Source organism: Mustela lutreola, chromosome 11 (assembly GCF_030435805.1).
Source record: "Mustela lutreola isolate mMusLut2 chromosome 11, mMusLut2.pri, whole genome shotgun sequence".
NCBI lineage: Eukaryota > Metazoa > Chordata > Mammalia > Carnivora > Mustelidae > Mustela > Mustela lutreola.
In genome coordinates this window covers 22,972,128-22,993,029 of record NC_081300.1, presented here as the reverse complement: position 1 = coordinate 22,993,029, position 20,902 = coordinate 22,972,128, and the positions used below count along the sequence as shown (strand labels likewise).

Here is a 20,902-nt window from a genome sequence, read left to right as displayed (position 1 = left end):
ATATGGATGCTTAGATTCTCAACAAGATCTTAGCTAATAGAGTTCAACCGTACATTAAAAAGATTATTTACCATGACCAGGTGGGATTTATCCATGGGATGCAAGAGTGGTCCAACATTCACAAATCAGTCAATGTGATAGAACAAATCAATAAAAGAAGAGAGAAGAATCACATGGGCCTCTCAATTGATGCAGAAAAAGCATTTGACAAGATACAGCATCTGTTCCTGAGTTGTGCCTCTTTAAAGTCTTCTTCATCAACATTCACTTACCCTAAAACAAAGAAAGCTGCAGGGACGAAATGATTGTATATGAGTTGGAAGTTCTAGCAATCCTTCACTTGGAAACATTTTCTGGTCTGTGCCCCACTGGGACAGTGATCAGCTTTACCCCTCTGCCATTCAGCTGCCCTTTCTGACTTCTCAGAGCCAGGATCTAGATGTCTGAATCTTCTGGTCTTGGTTAAAATTTTTAGATTTTACGCTGACCAGTCCACACCTTTGAGACTTGCGTGGCCCTTTATGTCTTAGCTAATTTCCTTGGCCTTTACTTTTTGACATCCTGAATCTATTTGTTTCAACCCAGGCTGTGCCTGTGTGAACTTTCCTTCTAACTCGTGTGAGTCAATGAGCTGCTGTCTCTTAAGACATGGCTAAGATGCAGTTCTGGGTTGTGGTTTAAGTCCTGGCTCACATTATTTTATTACTCTCTTCAGCTCAGTGTGATTAGGGCATACTAATTATTGGGCTTTCTAGATGAAATCCCTATAGAAGAGCTTAATATTTTATCTCGAATATATTTACACTTAATGAGAAAAGTGCTGAATCATCTAGATATTTCAAATAAAAATCATGAAAGGAAGTTCTCCTGTGTTCCTGCCACATATTTAGAATTTTGTTTATCATATTTGCCAATTGTTCATCAAAATGCTCAAGTAGATAGATAACATCATATCTCCCCATGGTTTATGTCATGAAGGTAATTAAACTGGATACAGAGGTCTCTGCCTGTTTAATTCCTACTCAACCCCAAGGGCTTGCTGGAGCTTACCTTCCTTTGTGAGATCATCCTGGGTCTCCCTATTTGCTCTGTGCCCCTTTCCCTCCCTGTAAACTCATAGATCTTTTAATTTTGTATTTTTAAGGCATTTATGTCATTCCATCATCAGTTAGAACTCTTTGTTGATGTTTTTCTTCTCCAGCATAGATTATGAGGCCATAACAAAGGCGATGAAGCAATTTTTTGCTTCTTAACAGCAACTAACACAATATCTGCAAATTGCTAGGAAATCAGTAAATATCTCAAATATAATTCTAATAATGTAGTTTTTTTGGGTACACAACATTTTGATGCATCTCCCCTCACAGTCTGTAGTCTTCTTGAGTATGTGAGCGTCCATGTGGCCCGCCATTACTTATATCAATAGAAAGAGGGACTTTCTCACATTTGCAGAAGCTGGGATCCCTTCAGAAATTAACTACACCCACAGACCCACCTGGATCATAAGGTTTATCTTTTCTCTTGATAAAGAAATGAGATGAAATCTTCTTAATCGGTAATACCCTGAATTGATCCCAGTAAGGGGGAAAAATTCAAACAATCAACCAAGCAAAAGGGAGAAAAGGGCTACATCCCCATGGTGCCTTTAGCCTTCCCCACCCTGCAAAGCGGGTCTATGCCTTTCACAGCCTCTGGGGCCCTGCGGGATCCGCAGCCAGCAGGTGGCTCGAGCTTCTCGGCCAGAGCACCCGGCGCTCCAAGAGGAACAGGAGAACAGCAACCCCGAGAAGAGGGCACCCGCCCAGCAGCCTCAGACCCCGTCCAGCACCCTCCCAGTCCAGCACTGCAGCTGATGCCCAAGACACAATGGCTTGCACCTCTTAAGGATCTTTCAATGAATGATGAGAGCGTGTCCCTGTTCCCCCCTGGAATGCAAACAGTAAACAGCCTGCATTTACCATCCACTTGGAGGAAGCAGAAGAAACTCCAAAGAGAGTCCAAAGATAGAGAGTTGAACTTAATCTAAAAAACAGGACAAGAAAATGCCCTGGTTTTGAACTCAGCTATTACTTTCCTTGGACCAAGAAAACCACTGGTACCTCTTGGTTATCCAATGGGTGGTAGTTTTGCGTCACCACATACTGTGGACGTGATTCTACTAGAAGATGAGAAGCCAGTGGGTGTCTGTGAAATGCCAGACTGCTCTGAGGACATTCACACTTAGCGCGAGGAAATGGAGGTGCAGTGTAAGCGGACTGTGGGTTATGGGAAAAGAGCCAGCCTTCCCTCACCGTCCGGGGGCTATCTCAAGCACTGGTTAGTTGAAGTAGAAGTTGAAGTAGAAGAAGGATGCAAACTATCAGATGAGACCCTGCATTTGGCTGTGAGCTACACTGATAGGTTCTTCTCACTCATGTCTCTGATAGGAGGAAAACTTTAGCCTGGGCTGTGCTGTTAGCCTCAAAAGTTGAAGAAATCTAGCTCCTTCCTCCCAAGTAGCAGAGTCTGTGTATGTTACAAGTGATACCTACACCAAAAAAACACATCCTGAGAATGAAACACCTAGGGTGCTTTTTTTTTTTTTTTTTAAGATTTTATTTATTGGAAAGAAAGAGATAGGAACAGAGAGCAGAAGCACGGAGGAGAGGGAGAAGCAGGCTTCTGCTGGGCAGGGAGCCCAACATGGGGTTCAATCCCAGAACCCCGGGACCATGATCTGAGCTGAAGGCAGATGCTTAAGTGACTGAGCCACCCAGGTGTCCCCACAACATCGAGTTTTGAAAGAGCTTTGCTTTTAGCCTACCTGTAGCACCTACAGTAAATCAGTTTCTTGCCCAACACTTTCTTCCCTAGCAGTCTGCAAACTGCAAAGTTGAAAGTTTAACAATGTTTGGGGGAGAATTAACTTTGATGGATGCTAATCCACACCTCAAGTATTTGTCATCAGTTATTGGTTGGAGTGGGTTTTCATTGAGCTTTCTACACAATCACAGGACAAAGCTGGTGTGAATCGTTAGTTCGAAAGACGGCATATATCCTGGAACGTCTTCAGCACTTCTCATTGGCGGTCACCATACCTACCTCAGAGCGCAACAGCCAATAAGAGGAAAGACCAAAAGTTCAAAGCATCATGCTATCTCTCACCTTAGCCTCCCAGAAACACTAAATGTGTAAGAGTGAGAGACTGCTTTTGTTTTCTAAGGTGTCAACCACTCAGAGTAGATGGTGTATAGTTTTCCTAAAGTTTTATATTTATAATGTCTTAATACAGAAATTATGGTCAAGTACAAATTGTTTTAATTTGTAAATTTTTTATATATGTAATTATCTTAGATATTTGGCTATTTTTTCTCTTTTTTTAAAAGTAAGCTCCATGCCCAAGGTGAGCTTGAAATCACAACCCTGAGATCAACAGTCTCTTGCTCTACTGACTGAGCCAGCCAGGTGCCCCATTATTTGGCAATTTTAACTGGTTTTGTCAAAGAATCAATGATGCCAGCTGTCAGCATCGTAAGCATTAACAAATGGATTTGGAAAATTTGAGAATAAAATAAGGGAGAAAGGGAAGAAGTTGTACAACCTCTAATTTAAATTAGAAATTCTTGGCTTTTTGCTCCTGTGTTAAGACACACACACACAAGCACACACACACCCTTCAGAGTTCATGGGCTGGTCTGCTGGGAGGAAAACAGGTTACTTTGTTGGAAAGAAACCAGCTTGGCTGTTGCATTAATCAGTGTTTAGGGATCAGCCAATTTCTCCCATGCGTGGGATGAATAGGGTTATTCAGGAAAGGGCATCTGGGCAGGAAATGGGGGAGTTGTGGCTAACAAAGCCAGGCTAGCCCCTGAGAGTGCAAGGGAGATCTGTCATCAGAACAAATGAGCATCAGCTAGGCGAGGGAGAGGCCAAAGGTGCTTGTAGAAGGGGAGTGAGAAGGAAATGAAGCGTTGCGACCTGTTATCAATTAGCAGGGTTCTCAGGGCAAAGCCACAAGCAGAGATGGGCTTTGGGTCCCCTACTGCACTCATCACTGAGCCCTCCACGGAAGAGACCTTTGGCCTAGAAGTGAGTCATTTTGTTATTGGCTTATTCTCTTCAGCACCATTACCAACATTCCCCCCTATTTCTCAGCGCTGGGAGGAAAGAGCCAGGATTGAGGATCTATAATGGCTAGTAAAACAGCAAAATTCCAGATGCCTTTGGTTTCTATCTCAGGATATCCAATTCAACAGAAATAGAAAATCTGAAAATTTCTGTTCACTGAGGGAGTGTTTCTGTATTGGGGACGTGACAGCAGCCAACTTGCCGTGGGAACTTTGGTAAGATTCTTTCTTCAGCCCACAGTGTAAGCCTTCCCTTCGAACACGGGAGGGTTTTCTTGATGACCCACACTTGTTGCCTCTGTGCTACAATCACATGACTTTAAACAAAGCTATCAAGGACTCTGGTCTCTTGGGATGCGGCTGTGTTCTTAGGGAGCAACCTGTTTTCTGGAACAACCTGCAGATACCTGAGAAAGCAGCAACCTCGGGGACAGATAGAGTAGCACGTGATCAGGCAATGGGTTTTCTTGCCCTGTGGGTTTATACCCCTGTGTATAAAGTCTTTCCCCTGAGGGTTGCACCTTTAGATCCTCGTGTTTGTGCATATTGATAAGATGACACTGATTTCATTCCTAGGCTCCTATGTTCATATTTCTAGTAAAGTCTAAGTTTCCCAGTTGAGCTAGTAGAAAAAATTTGATCTTTGGAAAGTGAAGATAATCTGTATGCACTAGTGGTGAGATTGTGGCTATCTATGACAAGCATAATGACATTTTCTCTGTAGTAAATATAAGTACTTTTGTATACTATCAATATTACTAATATAATAAGAGTTATTACCTTAACACTTACTATGAGCCTGGCACGAACATAAAGCACTTTAAAAATATAACATAACATTTACAATAACACTACGGGGTAAATATTAGTATTACCACCATTTTATAGATGAGAAAAGTGGGGCTTAGTTTAAATACTTTCCCCAAAGTCTCATAGCTCTCAGGAGGCAGATTCTACAAACCTAATTCCAGAATGTCACCTGTTAGCCTTTATATACTCTGTCCACACAATTAAAAAGCAAAGGAATAGGGGTTCAAACCCAGGCAATCTGACATAGGGTCCTCAACCTTTCTCATGGAATATGTTTATAGTTTTGTTTTTATTGACACATATTTTCACCAGATGTGCTAAATCAAGTGGTAGATCTTTTTCTTCTTGGGGACAGGTGGAAAGTCAGAAGAAATCATAGTCTATTGCTAAGAGACTATGGACTCTTGGGTGTTGATTGGTTATATGTATTCATGGGAAAATAAGACTTCAGATTTATTGTATTTAGATGTAGAAATAGTCATAGGCACTTTTCAAAATCCACACTTGCAAACTAATGTGGCAACGAGAGTGCAATGGTATCTATTTCAAACACTAGCACGTCACACTGACATTCTTGAGACTGTGTAACAATGGATTCAGCTCTCAAAGGAAAAGAAAAAAGCAGTCTATGGAGTGAGGTCATTGTCAGTGATCAGTGATGTCTTACCCTCAATGATGAACTTATTAACATTATGTATAATTTATGAACAATTTCATCCATGACTTTTCTTTTTTTATTTTATTATTTTTAAAGATTTTATTTATTTATTTGACACAGAGAGAGAGAGAGAGAGATCCCAAGTAGGCAGAGAGGCAGGCAGAGAGAGAGGGGGAAGCAGGCTCCCTGCTGAGCAGAGAGCCTGATGCGGGGCTTGATCCCAGGACCCTGAGACCATGACCTGAGTCGAAGGCAGAGGCTTAACCCACTGAGCCACCCCTGTGCCTCCATCTATGACTTTTCAAAGTCATCTAAAATATGTCATATTTCAGATGTGTTTGATTGGATCTGTACTATAAGAAATTAACAGCAAGAGAGTCCTCATCTTTCTTTGTATTGAATGTCAGCAAACACACAAAGAGGCTTTATAACTTGTGATAAAAATTAGAAATAGTGAAAAAAAAATTAGAAATAGTGAAATTCAGCTTACTTGTAACGTTTTCTTCTGTGTGATTGGCCAGAAGATAAGTTTTCTGATTAACTAACAAAGAGAAGGGGTATACAACACAGTTTCTGGAAAAAAGGAATTTGAGATCCAAGTAATCTGCTTTATAATTTGCTTTTAATGCAAACAGAGTGAATTCATTCTCTGACTTAATCGTTTCCACTCTCAAAGGGGTGACTTGTATCATTATATTTCCATAGCACTTGCCAGAAGTTTATTTAAGCCATAACTTAGTTTGAATCTAAAATTTCACAAAATAAATGATCAGATAGGCCCTGGGCAAAAGAATGAAGTAGGATTCCTCAGTTCCCGAGTTCAGGCCCTTGACCTTCCGACCCCTGTTTCTACCTGCTCCAATCTATAAGCCCATTGGAAGGGTGCTGAGGCCTTGGAGGTAATGGTCCATGTGATGGTGGTTCTCCGTTCAACAAATGTTTTTGTCTGCCCTCCAGACACATGGTAAATTGTGCTTCCTGACTTCCTTGTCGTCTGGGGTGGGGGGTGCATATGGCCAGTTCTGCCCAATGAGTTATTTGGATGTGTGTGTAGTTTCTTATCAGAGCTTTGCACTGATGGTGCCCTGCCCTCCAGAGCTCTCTCTTTCTCTCTGCGCAACTTTTCCTCAGCAATGAGCGTTATATAGCTTCCTAATCGTCTGCTTTGTAGAATGGGCATGTCATGGAAAAGAGCTGACTCAGGAATTATATAATGTGAGCAACTTTTCTGTTCATTTTAAACCGCTGAGATATGGCGGGGGGAGGGCACGGGATATTACCAGAACATAAAAAGCAAGCCTGGCATGGGGCCAGTATTACCTGTTAGATGCATGGAATAGCCAAATCCAAGAATAATCAAGATTGTCCTAAGGAACCATAAGGTGGAGGGGTGGGGAGACTTTCCTTTTATATTAAGCTTTATTATAAAGCTATAGTCATTAAAACAGTGAATTACTATTAATATTGTAAGTAAAATAGACAATGAAAGAAAAAACAAGACCTCAGAAGCAGCCCTAACTGTATTGGGAAATTCTGTATTTGACCTAGGTAGTGTTGCAAATCACTAAGGAAAAATAGAATAACCCAAAATTGGTGCTGGAAAAGTTTGTGTTCCATATGAGGAAAAAAAAAAACCAATTTAGCTCCTTAGCACACACACAAAAACCAATTCCCAAGTGGATTAATGAGTTAGATGTGAAAGGTAAAATTTTAAAACTTTATTGAAAGCTTTGAGTAGGGAAAGAATTCTTAAAAGAGATAAGATTGTTAAGTTAGATGACAATTTCTTAAAATTAAGAAATTTTTTAAGAAATCAGAAGCTTCCATCAAAATATATGGAAAGATAAGATATATACAGCAATGTATATAACTGGCAGAGGTTTACATATCAGGAAAAAAAGATAACTGAATGATAATTCACTTCATAGGCACAAGATCACAGCCATTTTACAAAAAAGAGGAAGCACAGATGGCAAAGAGAGATAAGAAAAGACTCCCACATATCATTAGTTTTCGGAATATAAATTAAGGGCACACAAAATCTCAAAAATTACAAAGTCTGCCAATACCAAGAGTAGATGTGAGTGTGATCTATGGGAATTCTCATGCACTCTTTGTAGGAGTGTAAGCTGATGAAATTGCTTTGGAAAATAATTTTTTCATTCTTTTGTAGAGCTGAACATTACAACTGAGCAATTTCACTCTTGTCTGTCACGAAGAATATTTTAAATATGCGTACTGAGGATGCCTGCAATGGTGCCATCATGGAAAGTGGTGTAGAGGTGAGAGATTGGGGGAGATGTTGTTCAAAGGTTAGTGATTATAGTTAAAATACTGTATTTTATGCTTGACATTTGCTAAATTAAACAGTCTGACTGCACATGCACAAAATGATAATGATGTGAGGTGAAACACAAGTTATTAGCTTTATTGTGGTCATCGCCTCACAAAGTGTGTGTGTATGTGTGTGTGTGTGTATCTTAAAACATCAAGGTGTATACCATAAATACATACAATTTTTATTTGTCAATTATAGCTTGATAAAGTTTGGGTTAAAAAAAAGACATGTAAGAATGGTCTGAGCAGCATCGTTTATAAGAGCAAAAATCCTGAAACAAAATGCCGTTGACAAGAATATGTTTAATTGTGGAATATCTTTTCAATGAGGGTGAAACTCAATCAATTTAACATTGCTATATTATTCTAGATGAATCTTTGCAGAATGGGAAAAATCAGTCATAGAATAATACATACAATATGATGACATTTTAAAATGCCTATAAACAAAAGCAACTGAAAAATATTTTAAGAAGAAAGCTAGGGAATGAGTGATCTAGGGAAAGGGCACATAAAGATGTAATGATTTTGGTAGTATTCCAACTCTTAAGTGGGTGATAGGTCCATACATGTTCATTTTTATCATACTTTCTCTGTTATGTATGTGTCGCATATGTAACAAATCATATATATATAAATGAAAATATATAAAAATAACCCTCCTTATATATGTATTTTCCCCAAAAATATCCTCTCTGGGAAGAATTTTTCAAATAAGTGTCCAGTGACGTTTAAACAAAAGATATCTTTTCACTGGGAATCTCCTTCTAGCAACATGGAAATTCTTTATTGTCTAAGCACATTTTAACAGTGTTCAAAATTAGAGTTGCCTTTTCCAACATTTTTAAAATTTCTGATTTCAGGGTTCAAGAATGTTTCTAGAATAGTAAATAACAGAGAAACTCAAAAAATAAATAACAAACAAATAGTAAATAACAGAAAACTGGCAAACTATTCTCATCCTCCTTTTCTTTGTCTTCTTCTTGCCCCTGTCTCTCTTTTCTTTCCATTTTCTTTAATTCCAACCCAATTATTGATCATTATTGTTTCATAGTTCTTATTGATTCTTCTTACTTGGATATACATCATTTCTAAGATCTGTTCCTCCAACATACTTAAGTTTTTTCCAACATGGAACACCTTCCTCAGATGAGAGCTTGTCCTTTCAATATTTTCATTTAACTTTTCAGATAATTTGTCCACGCCTGTGTGTCAGAGCTTGGAATTTCCCTGGAACTCCACAAACTGTAATAGCCGACACTCGTTAAGTTCTAGGTTCTAGTCTAAGTTTGCCCTCATTTAATCCTCATGAAAACCCTACCATCTCATCCCCACCTTGCAAATGAGAAAGCGGAGGCATAGAGAGGTTAAAAATCACAAATGACAAAGCTGGAATTCAAACCAAGAAGTCTAGTTACAGATTCCACACTCTGAACTAACTCCCACATCATCATCATGTCCTCCCCTACCCTCGTCAAGCACTAATATACTTTCTGTCTGTATGGATTTGCCTATTGTAGGACTTTTCAAGTAAATGGGAGCATATAATATGTAGCATTTTCCACTGAGTTCTTTCACTTACTATAATGTTTTCAAATTAATTGCTCAGTCCCTGACATGTGTTTTTAGCAGGCAGTTAATATTTCCATCTCGTGGACTTTTCTCTGTCTCCAACTTCCCAATCGGTTCACATTTCTGGTGTGGTAACTGGAGAAAGAAGTCAGCCCTGCTGGTGCTTTTGTGCCTCCTATGCGATATCTCCTGTGAAGGCCTGGTCTACCATATTCCAAGTGACTCTTCTAGATCATGGAATGGTGATCACCCAGATCCTGCCTGTAGTGCCACATGCTTGATCTCTGGGGCCTTTTGTTGTTCTTGTTGTTCTTGGTCACAGTCACGTGCTCATCCGGTGCCTTTTCAGGTGGCTGATTATAGAAGTGTGTCTAGCTCCAGGCTGACCAGAAAGAACACTCAGATTCTTCTGATGGAACTGACACACCAGCCCAGTCATGTTTTAGGTCCCTTGAGGTCTCCTTGGGCCACCAGAACTTGGAGCAGACAACCCTAGTGTTCACTAAAGTCTTTCTTAACTTTGGACTTAAGGGAGCAAGTTTTGGCAGGGGCCAGCACGGGCGAGGGGGAGGGGGAGGGTGTCTTTGTTCCTTCCCTCTCAAAACACCTTGAGAAAACTTATTCAGCTTGCTATACCTTCCTTTGGCATCAGTTCTACATTTCAAAAGCCTACCTTGTTAGAAGATTAAAAAGCATCTGTTATATACACTTCTAGAGCAATGAGCACCTATCAGATAAGGAAGACCCCATAAATTCTTCCTTCACTAAGGAAGACCCTTTCCAAGGGTACTTGCTTGGTCCAACTAGGCGCAGAAGTAGAGCATGGCTTCAGCCCCCCTATGATACAGTGTAAGATCTTCTGTCCAATAAATAATTCCCTTTCTTTCTTTCTCTCTCTTTCTTCCTTCCTTTCTTTCTTTCTTCTTTTCTTTCTTTTTTCTCTCTTTCTCTCTCTCTCTCTTTCTTTCTTTCTTCTTTCTCTTTGTTTCAAAGACAATCTATTGCATTGGCTCAGTGATCTTCTAGTCCCCAGATGTGTTTCCTTGAACTTCAGAATTGTGTTTGCGCATTGATTGTGACAGTCCGGACTTGGGAGTTTGCTCATTGACCTTCATTTCTCTTACCACTAAGTTAAGCTCTCATGTTTCCTTTTCAAAGAGATGGATTGTCTTGCCTTTTTTGGTAGGTAGTTTTGACATTCTGGGTATTCTGCTAATTTTTGTTTTCTCTGACACAGTGAAGAGCATGTCATTTAAAACTTTACAGGGAATTTGCAAAGGTAAAGCATAGAGCAGTTTGAAAGTGATTCACTTCTGCTGTGTGTACCTGCGGATGTTGTTAGCTGAGTTACTGCCTACTGCTGTGAGCACGTCTGGCTGCCCGTGGGAATGCCAGAGCCTTGCTTGCAGAACTTGGTAGCCATCACTATGGGGTTTGGTCTTTACTGTGGTATAAAGGCAGGTGGCATCCCAATTCTGAAGCTTTATATCCAGGGTTGCCTGTATTAGAAGAATGTGAAATGTATTTGCCATGGGAGACGGTTCACTATGCTAACTTTGTTGAGTTTTTTTGCTTCTAGTTATCTGCAAGGTGAGTCTACTTTTATTATAATAGATCTCAGCCAGTCTAGGAGAGTGAAGAGAAGCCAGGTGAGGGAAGAGGTGACTTTTTTCTTGAGGAGTCAAGTGGCTATGCCCCATGTCTGATTTATGTTTGTTTATCATGACACATTACTGACTATATCGGCCCCAATCCAGCCTTCATTTTCTAGTTAAGATTTAGAAAGAATCAGATCTACTCTGCACCCCCACAATATGGCAGTGAGTTCGCCAGGGAGGACTTCAATGGTTGGACTTGGGTTCGCCTTTCCAGGGTGAGAGAGCACCTAGACCAGACAGCCAGCAGCGTGAGCCCTATTTTGCCTGTGCCCAAGCTCCTTCTTCAGGCTGCATATTACACTACACTCTTTTCGTATATGGAAACAGAAAACTAAAAGCCATATTTTTCTATTCACAATTTTTCTAGGTCACAATTGTGGCTGAACTATTGCTATAAATCTCAAGAGATTTAAAGAGAATAGAAGTGAAAAAGACGAGTTAACCCAAGTGACTAGAGGAATAGAAAGCCTCAGGCTGGTTCACTATCCTTTGTTTTAAAGATAGGAGAGAAGGCTAAGGGGTATTTACAAATCATTTACCATAAAATGGTCAGTTAGCAAGAATTTTAGCTAGGTGGGAAAATGTTCTTTTGAAATTATATCTGTACATATTCTGAATTACTACATTAAATTCCTCACTACTTATTTGCTGAAAAGTATAAACGCTCCTGTGCTGATCTGTCATTTAAGTACAAATATTTATGGCTATCTGATGGAATGTGACCCTTAACCATATGTCTGTGATTATTGCAAAACTTTACGTTTTTTGGTAAGAAATCTTATTCATCATGAGTTCAAGAAGAAAATGTGATTTATTAGAAAATGCTATAGAAATCAAATTAATTCACCTCAGTTTTAATGTACACACTGTGATGATTAGCTCAACGTTTATGACATGGCTGACCTTACTCTGTCACCTTGGTGTAAAAATGACGAGAATTCACTTTTTGGTCGAAAGCATAAATGTCCCATAGTTTGGTTTTCTTTCCCTCTGCTCCTTGACCTAAACAAATTAGTCATCCAAACAGATTCATTTCCAACCACATTTGAAATTTCTTTTGTTCTTGTTGACGCTGTTATTTGTAGTCCTCGTAAAACCCCTGAGAAAGAAATGGCATCATCTCCAAGCGAAAAATCTCCTGTGAATACGGAGGGTTGAGAGTGTAAGTGCTGGTCCAAGAAACCCAGAAGGGGTCAGAGCCAGGAGCCAAACTGTGGTCTGTCTGCCCTCACAGCCCAGCTCTTTCCCTGTGCCCTGCTGTCTCCTGAGAGATCTAGTTGTTACAGTCTGTTGGTGAACAGACCTACAGGATAAGTTTCTGTCTTCATCATTCCATTTCCAAGGCCATAGGCTCCAAGTGTCCTTTGTGAATTGCAAAACCAGCAGCTTCAATTTCAGGCTTGTAGGTGGTGGGGATGTGGCCGCTATTGCTTCTCCTACTGCTAGGAGGCCAGCAAGATTTGGCTTCTGTTTACGTGGACCCTTTTTGCTCATTGCTGTGTTGGTGGTCCTGTTGGGGCAGTTGTGGAGGTGGCTGAGCATCACAGGACAGCTTGGACAATCTACTTCGTACTCAGGATTTAGATTTTCTCTTACGAATCCTGCCTCCTTAGGATGGCTGCTCTCCCTCTCATCACCAGTCCCTTTGCCGTTGCCTTTAATCCTTCACTCATTTTCCTCTTGCTTGACCTGCTGTCAGTTTCCATACTGAATTTTCTGCTTCTCACCTTTCTTGTAGATTTACCGTAAGACGGCATTTTCTCAAAATCAGAACTCATCCTATTATCTCCCTGCTTAAGATCCTTCCATGACTCACTTCTGCTTTCAGGATCAAGTACCAGTTCCTTCGGGTTTCACATAAAATTCTCCAAAGGCTTTCGGTGTCAGGTTCTTTTTTTTTTTTTTTTTTTTTTAAGATTTTTTTATTTATTTGACACAGAGAGAGAGAGAGAGAGAGATCACATGTAGGCAGAGAGGCAGGCAGAGGGGGAAGGGGAAGCAGGTTCCCTGCTGAGCAGAGAGCCGGAGGAGGGGCTTGATCCTGGGACCCTGAGATCATGACCTGAGCCAAAGGCAGAGGTTTAACCTACTGAGTCACCCAGGTGCCCCATTGGTCTCAGGTCTTAACCCCCTTATCAGATATATCCTGTTCTTCCTTCTTACCTATCTAAAATATTTGCAGATTTCTGGACACACTATGTTATTTAACATCTTCATGCCTGTCCTTCCTTGTGTTTTGTCTTCTTCTTGGAGTACCTCTGGGCTCTCTGCTCCATGTGCTTTCTGTCTCTCTCTCTCTCACAACAGGAGTGGGGTGGTATCTGCTTTCATCTGCCTACCATCCCCCGACCTCCTTCCCCCACTACAATAAAGGAATTCTGGGGAGACTGCCAGTCACAGTATCTATATTATTGACCATAGGGTGGGTATATGACCTCAGCTATGCGTAGTCATAAAACCTTCTTGAACATAATGATTGGCTCAGGGTAGGCATGTGAATCAAGTCAGGCCAATCAAAGACTTCCTGGGATTTTTTTATATACAAACTAAAGAGTTTTCTCTTGGATTCTGCTGCTGCTGCTGCTGCTGTAATTATGATATTATTAATAATATTAAAATATTTAAGATAGTACAAATTAACCAAATGAATATGACCCCAGAACCACTCTTGCCCATGCTTCCTAACACATGAAGGAGAGAGAAGAAAAAAAGCTGACATTTAGAATGAAACAGAAATGAGAGGTAGAGAGGCGCCTGGGTGGGTCAGTCAGTTAAGCATCTGCCTTTGGCTCAGGTCATGATCTCGGGGTCCTGGGATCCAGCCCTACATTGGGCTCGTTGCTCAGCTGGGAGCCTGCCTCTCCTTCTGTCTGTCCCTCTGCCTGCTTGAACTCTCTCTCTGTCAAGTAAATAAATAAATTCTAAAAAAAAAAAAAAGAAAAGAAAAAGAAAAAAGAAAAAGAATAAATGAGGTAGAGAGAAAGCCCTGGGGGAATTGGGTCTTTGAGCTCTATCCTTAACCACCAGTAGACCTGGGTAAAGTTAATTAACTTCCCTAATTCTATAGTTTTTAATCTATAAAATGAGGAAAATGAAAATGATTCCATTTTCATTTTAGAAAGTAATTCTGCTAGAAATTAATTCTACTATTTCTATTTAGAAAATAATTCTACTAGGATTTCTTATGAAGATGATATGAAATAATGCATATAAAGTGCCTAAAGCCATGTCTGGCATAGAGTAAATGCTCAGTCAGTGTTGGACGTGACTGTTACAGCTCAAGCTACAAGAGAGTGTCCTCTTCCTTCTCATTCATAGAGATCCTAGGGCTTCTCTGATTGTATTTAGGCATATTCATCATAATTACTGGCTAATTGTGGGTCAGTTTCTCGTTCCCTAATATCTTCTTGGCCCATCAATGAGGCTAATTACCATCTTAAAAATTCTGCATCTTACCTTTACTTCACGTTTTTGGAACACGTAAGCTAAATTGCTTATTCACATAAGCTAAATTGCAATAAAAATATTTTGAGATCATTTTCATTTAATTGCAGGGATATTATAATATTTAAGGTACTAAGATGCATGTGGAAATGCGACCAGTGAAGATTCGTTTTTGTTACTGGAAACCTAATACACTTTAACACAAAATAATGTTGATTATTTCAAGCACCAAATTGGTGTATTACAGTAAGGATGTATGTAACAAGGGCATTCTGCAGGCAATTCAGCCTGCTCAGCACAATTGCTCCAAGAAGTTGCAGTATTTTTCTCTTATTAACAGACTGACCTCATATTTTTATGGGAAAATTGATAAACTTTGCTTCTTGGCATCCTCTTAAGACACATATGGATAGTATTTTAAAATGGGTAGCCAGTAACCTCATTTCACTTCTCTCTTCTGCATCTCTGACCCAGGTCTTTAAGGAAATGCAACATCAGCATCTCTCTCGTCTTTTCCTTTAGCTTGCCTGAGATTTAAGCTAAATTTCCCCAAAATCCTTTGGTGAGGCTGGGGTGGGAACGTGCTAATGATCTCTGCTTATTTCTCTTTAATTTTGTCCCATTCTGCCTGCTCCAGAGAACACTCACTGGCAAGAGCTAACTTGATGATGTCAAAGTAATAGAAAAACCCTGAACAATATGAGGGGACCCAAGTCCTGGTCTTGGTTCTAGCAGTTTCTGTGTGACCTGGAGTAAGTCCCTTCTCCTTTCTGGGTATCCTTTTCATCATCTAGAAAATGAGAAGATTTTACTAGAAAAGCTTTATGTCCTGAAGATGACTTTGATATTTCAGAATCAATATGAACCTGAATTTTTCACCCTTTATCCCTATGTAACTTTTACAAATCTTGGGCATTGTTTAATTCCAGCCTTGCTAATCACAAGGAACAGACTAGCCCAGATAGAAAGAGAGGTTATTGAAGGACCCCTGTGGACTATATGGAACACCCAGGATAGGACATGAAGTTCTCTAGGCAACAGGGGAATGAAGGAATGTCAGGACTGAGCAGACCCAATCCTGTCTCAGGTGACCTCAAGGTTTCTCAGTGATGCTTCATTTGGGCAATTTCTCTGTTCTACTTCTTCCTACTGCAGACCAGTTTCATCTAACCGATTTTGGATTTTCTGCTCTGTCATAATTTCAAGTTGTCTTGGTATTATGCCAATGCTGACTAAACTATCTGACCTTGAACTTGAAGGTCCTATACCTCCATGATCCAACTTCCTCAGACCCTTAGAGACCTCATTCTTCCATAATCCTAATGAGAGAGTGTCCATTTTGGGGTCAAGGGTATATCCCTGGCTCAGTCAGTCGTGGCCAGTGGTCATGCGTGGCGCGGAGCCACTCCCTTCAGTGGCTGTGGACAGGATGGAGGCAGTGAGACACTAATGAGCATATCTACTAGAAGCCTGAGGAAAACCTAGGGACTCTGGAGCTTGAGATAGGCCTTTGTATCATTTACCAAATCCATTGACAAGATTGGGGGTAGGCAAACACTAATGAGCCTGCTAGTCAATTAAGCATTTGACAGTACTCACCCAACTTCTTCCCAGAGGGACGATATCCATGTACTCAGTAATCTATGCAGAAGAGTGTGGAGCCTACCATTGAGTTTTTGCTCCATAACTGATAACTCCCTTATCTCAAAGAGTTTCAGTCATGTTGGGGCAACAATATAACCATTTACACAGTGGAATACAGGGAAAAAATGAGATGGATCCTTGGATATCGAAGAAGGGAAGACTCATTTGGGGTTGGAATTGGGGTCAGAAAAATCTTCTCAAGTGTCTGCTGAACTTTAAGTGACAGATAGAATTCAGGTAGAATATGGAGAGGGAGGAGTGGAGAATACATTCTCATTTCAGGAATATAAAAAGACACAGAGGTCAGAAGCTGTGATTTGTGGAGCCTTCCTTGTTAGGGTAGAAGGCTTGCCAAGTGAGTAGCAAAAGCCCTTAACCCTCCAGGATTTAAGAACCTCTAGGGACCCCTAATCAATTCAGTAAAAGGTATAGAATTGAAGATGTTGAATGAGCATGCCTTGACTAGAAATACTGTCAGTTACAATTTGCCATGGACCACACTTGGTAACCCAGTTCTTTATGAACTGATGGTTAGATGATGTGGAGACCTATTAGATAAACATTGAGAAGACAACTATAGCTGTAGTCCTCCTTCTCAGAAGGAGAAAGCTCTGATGACAAGTAGAAGCCCTGGTAGCAGGTGAGAGCTGGCTAGTAGACATATTTATGATCTAGAAAGTGGACTTCAAAGGGCAAGGTGAATGCCAGCTTGAGACAGTTCTGTTGCGATCAAATAGATAATGTTGCCCCAAAGCTTTAAGAATGAAAGAATGCATTATAAAGACAACAGTGTTCTGTGTTGTCATATACAAAATTTATTTCTTCTCTCAGTTTCCCCATCACCTAGACCTACTGTATCTTGGGTTTATAGGCTGCTTATATTTCTTAATGAATATGAGATTCACCACTTTGGGGATGATAGAGACATAGTATCACTGCTATGTCATGTGGTTGTGGAGCACATGTAGCTCTATGTATGAGTTATCCATTGCTGTGTAACAAATTACACCAAAATTTCGCAGAGTCCAACAATGAGCACTTATTATCGCCCAGGTACTGCAGGTGAGGAATCCAGGAATGGCTCAGCTCAGTGGTCCTGGCTCAGGATCTCAAATGAGGTTGCAGTTAAGCTGTTGGACACGGCTACAGTTATCTGAAGGCTTAACTGGGCTGAAGGAGCCACTTTCAAGTTCACTCACATGGTTTTGGGCAGGTCTCAGTTCTTTGCAGGCTGTTGACTAGAGACTTTAGTTCCTTATCATGTGGACCTCTCATTAGGTTCCTTAGGGTCTTTATGATATGACAGATGGCTTTCTTCAGATTGAGTTGTGTGTGTATGAGAGAGAGAGAGAGAGAGTCCCCAGGACTGAAGCTATGGCCTTTTCAACACTTCATCTTGAAAGTGGCATACCATTATTTTTGCTGATTACCCAATCCCAGTACAATGTGAGAGGCAGGCACAGCTGGGGACCATTTTGGAGGCTGGCTATAAACACCTTGAAGTTTTGGGTAAAACAACTAACTTCTATGAGCTGCATCTTCTCCTCTATTAAATGGGAAGAAAAAATGCTGCTCAGAAGTGCTGATTTCATGGGGTTTTACTGAGGATCTAGTGAAGTGATGGATGAGAAAGGCTTTTGTGAACTGTATTGATGAAGAATTTGATGTCACCAATGTGGAGGTGGGGACTGAAAGTAAAAGATGATGTAAAATTCCTTTCCAATGAAGGTAGACACATGAGCGATCTTAGACCCTAACATTCTTTCCTTTCCAACACTCTAAGCTCCCTCCAGGGCTTGACAGTTTGAGACCATGTAGAGTTTGGGTTTAACATATTCTAAAATAATTTTGTTTTGGCGTAATACATTTTATGTTTCTAAGGAAAATGATGAGAAACAAGCCTCACTGCCATGTTTGAAAAGTTTGAGGACATTAACTTGTTCTCACCACATAATCTGTTAATGAGTCAATTGTCCATGAATTAAAGACATATGGCTTCAATTCTACTGAAAGGATTCATAGCTTGGAAAAATGTATTTTGGGTTGCACTGAGTGTAAGAACATTGAATAATGTGACCTAATAAAAAAATGCCCTGTGTCCTGAGCTCACATACCCCTATTCAGGTCAGCATCAGGGCTATCCACAGGCAAAATGTTCTTCTCCACAAGCTGGCTGGCATCATTTCTCATTTGCCTGTGAGGCACCCATCTCCTGATATTATCAGAGCTGAGTTTAGGAAGATTGTTGTTATTTTTAAAGATTTTATTTATTTATTTGACACAGAGAGAGAGAGAAATAACAAGAGAGGGAATATAAACAGGGGGAGAGGGAGAAGCAGGCTTCCTGCTGAACAGGGAGCCCCAAATGGGGCTCGAACCAAGGACCCTGGGATCATGACCTGAGCTGAAGGCAGACACTTAATGACTGAGCCACCCAGGTGCCCCGGAAGATAGGAATGTGTAGGATGGATTCAAAAGTAGATGGGGTGGATAATGGTAAACTGGCTAATTTCACTGAAATAACCACTGTGTTCAAGCAACTAGAATTAGCTGAAGAAAAATCCCAAAATCATTTCCTTTCAAGTGAGCTAAAAAGATAGTTACAGACAATGAGCTAAGATCTTGATAGAGATGGGAAACCAGAAGAAGGGGATTGTCATTCAAGACCATGTTGTTCTCCAGCACATTTGCTGAACTTGAAGAGGTAGGTTCTGTGGTTGATTTTCCTGTTGGCTCTCAAGTTCTTTTCAGGAGGCTGCTCTGTTATCTCAGGGGGCACAAAGCCTGAAAACTACATATCCTGACTTCCTTTCCAGCGGGTCTCCAACAGTTAGTCTCTGGCAATGGGAAATGCCAATGGAAAGCTGCACAGAGAAGAAAGGAATAAGAACACAAAAATTAACTCAGACTGACGAAGGAGAAATCTGCCCCGTCATTCATCATGCTGACATTCCAGCCACAGACAAAGCCAATGACCAAGTTAATGAGGACGGATATTACTCCAAGGACACGCTATAGTTGTAAAGTGTCATCATGACTTTTTTCTTTAAGTGACTACTGCTTCCTTCCTTTACCAGTGAAAAATATTTGTCTCTAAATTCATTCGTCGTTTGAAATTATACCAGTTAAGAATGAACTGTCTTGCTTTTGCCTGAAGGACCTTAGATGCTTTGATATAAAGAAGCCTCCCTGATTTTCAGGCCTTTTGTAGAGTTTCAGATAAGTGGTTTCTCGTCACGACATTCCACATCTATCCTGGCTTTTTAGTTTCTAAGGAAAAAGAACCCTGAATCTACTTTGCAGTCTAGACCAGCTGTTGACTGCAGCTCTGCTCCTGGTGGTCCTGTGCTGAAGGAGGAGGAGAGAAAGAAGACGTATTCCCACCCTGACAACAACTGTGGGCCCCGCGGACTTCGGTGGCGGTTTCTGCAGCATGACGGAGTTAACCCCTGAGCTTCTGATAAGAAGCAGGGGGTTAGTTTCAGCTAATGTGGCAAGAGCATTTCATGTGGGTTAATGGGCTCCAAACCGGGGCATGAAGCAACTTCCTGATCTCTGGGCAACTTGCCCTTTTCCTTTCATTCCTTCAGTCCTTATATTTTTATAACCAGTTCCCTGGTTATGAACTAAATTTCTCTCTGCTGGAAATAAATGGAGTGGAGTGGTTCCTTTTTGCTTATTGGTCACTAGCCAATGGAATAGCTGTACTTTGGCAGCCTTCTGGGGCAAGAGAGAAAAACAGTAGAAATCTAGGACCTGTCCAAGATTTCACCTTGGGAGGGAGGGCTAATGGGAAAACAAACAAAACAAAACAGCTCTCACAGGCACCAGGGCTGAACTTCTAGTCTCCTGGGAGCACCCAAAGCCTCAGGTCTTGAAATTGGATTAAGATGGTTCTGGATGGACTAGTTACTTGCCCTATGCTTCTTAAATTAATCAGTTTTAGAAAGTTCCCAGTTTTATATTCTCAAATACTGCTTTTGCTTCTCTTTGAGGAATAGCAGTTAATGGTGTGTTACATATTCTCACTTCATGTTTTCTGTCTCTTACCTACTCCTCTGCATTTTCAATCCTTTTGTTTGTTCATACTTAATCTTGATAGATTCTTTTAACCTGATTCTCAGTTCATTAATTCCTTAGCTGTCTAATTTGGGATAAAGCCATCCATTGAGTTCTTAGTTTTTGTTATTGCTTTGTTTTTCAATTCTAGAATTTTTAGACTGTTTCCCCCTCTAAATCTATTATTGTTTTTTAGGCTCAATTGCCTTGGTGATTTTTTTTTTAATTGGGCTTTACCTGCATGTAAAATTTGTGTGCTCTTAATAACATGCTCAAAATATGTAAATCAGAAATTGATAGCACTACAAGGAGAAATATACAAATCTGCAATCATAATGGATATGATAAATTATCTCTCAGTAATTGACAGAAACAGAAGACACAGCTTATTAATAAGAGAGATGATTTGAATAGCATAACTAACAAAAATACTTCATGACCATATACAGAACACTGCATCCAACAATGACAGAATGTATATTATTTTTAAAACCCATATGGAATATTTACAGAAATTGACCACAAATCTAAAGATCTATAGATTCTTTAGAGAAGATTTACATCAGTTCTTTCAAATGGGCCTAGAGATTCAATGCAATATCTATCTAATTACC

The 20,902-nt window shown here is 40.3% G+C and overlaps 1 pseudogene; it reads left to right on the top strand.

Moving 5' to 3' along the window:
* Positions 1-3,174, top strand: part of LOC131810938 (cyclin-A2-like) — a 40,839-nt pseudogene extending 37,665 nt beyond the window's left edge.
* The last annotated feature ends 17,728 nt before the right edge of the window (positions 3,175-20,902 follow it).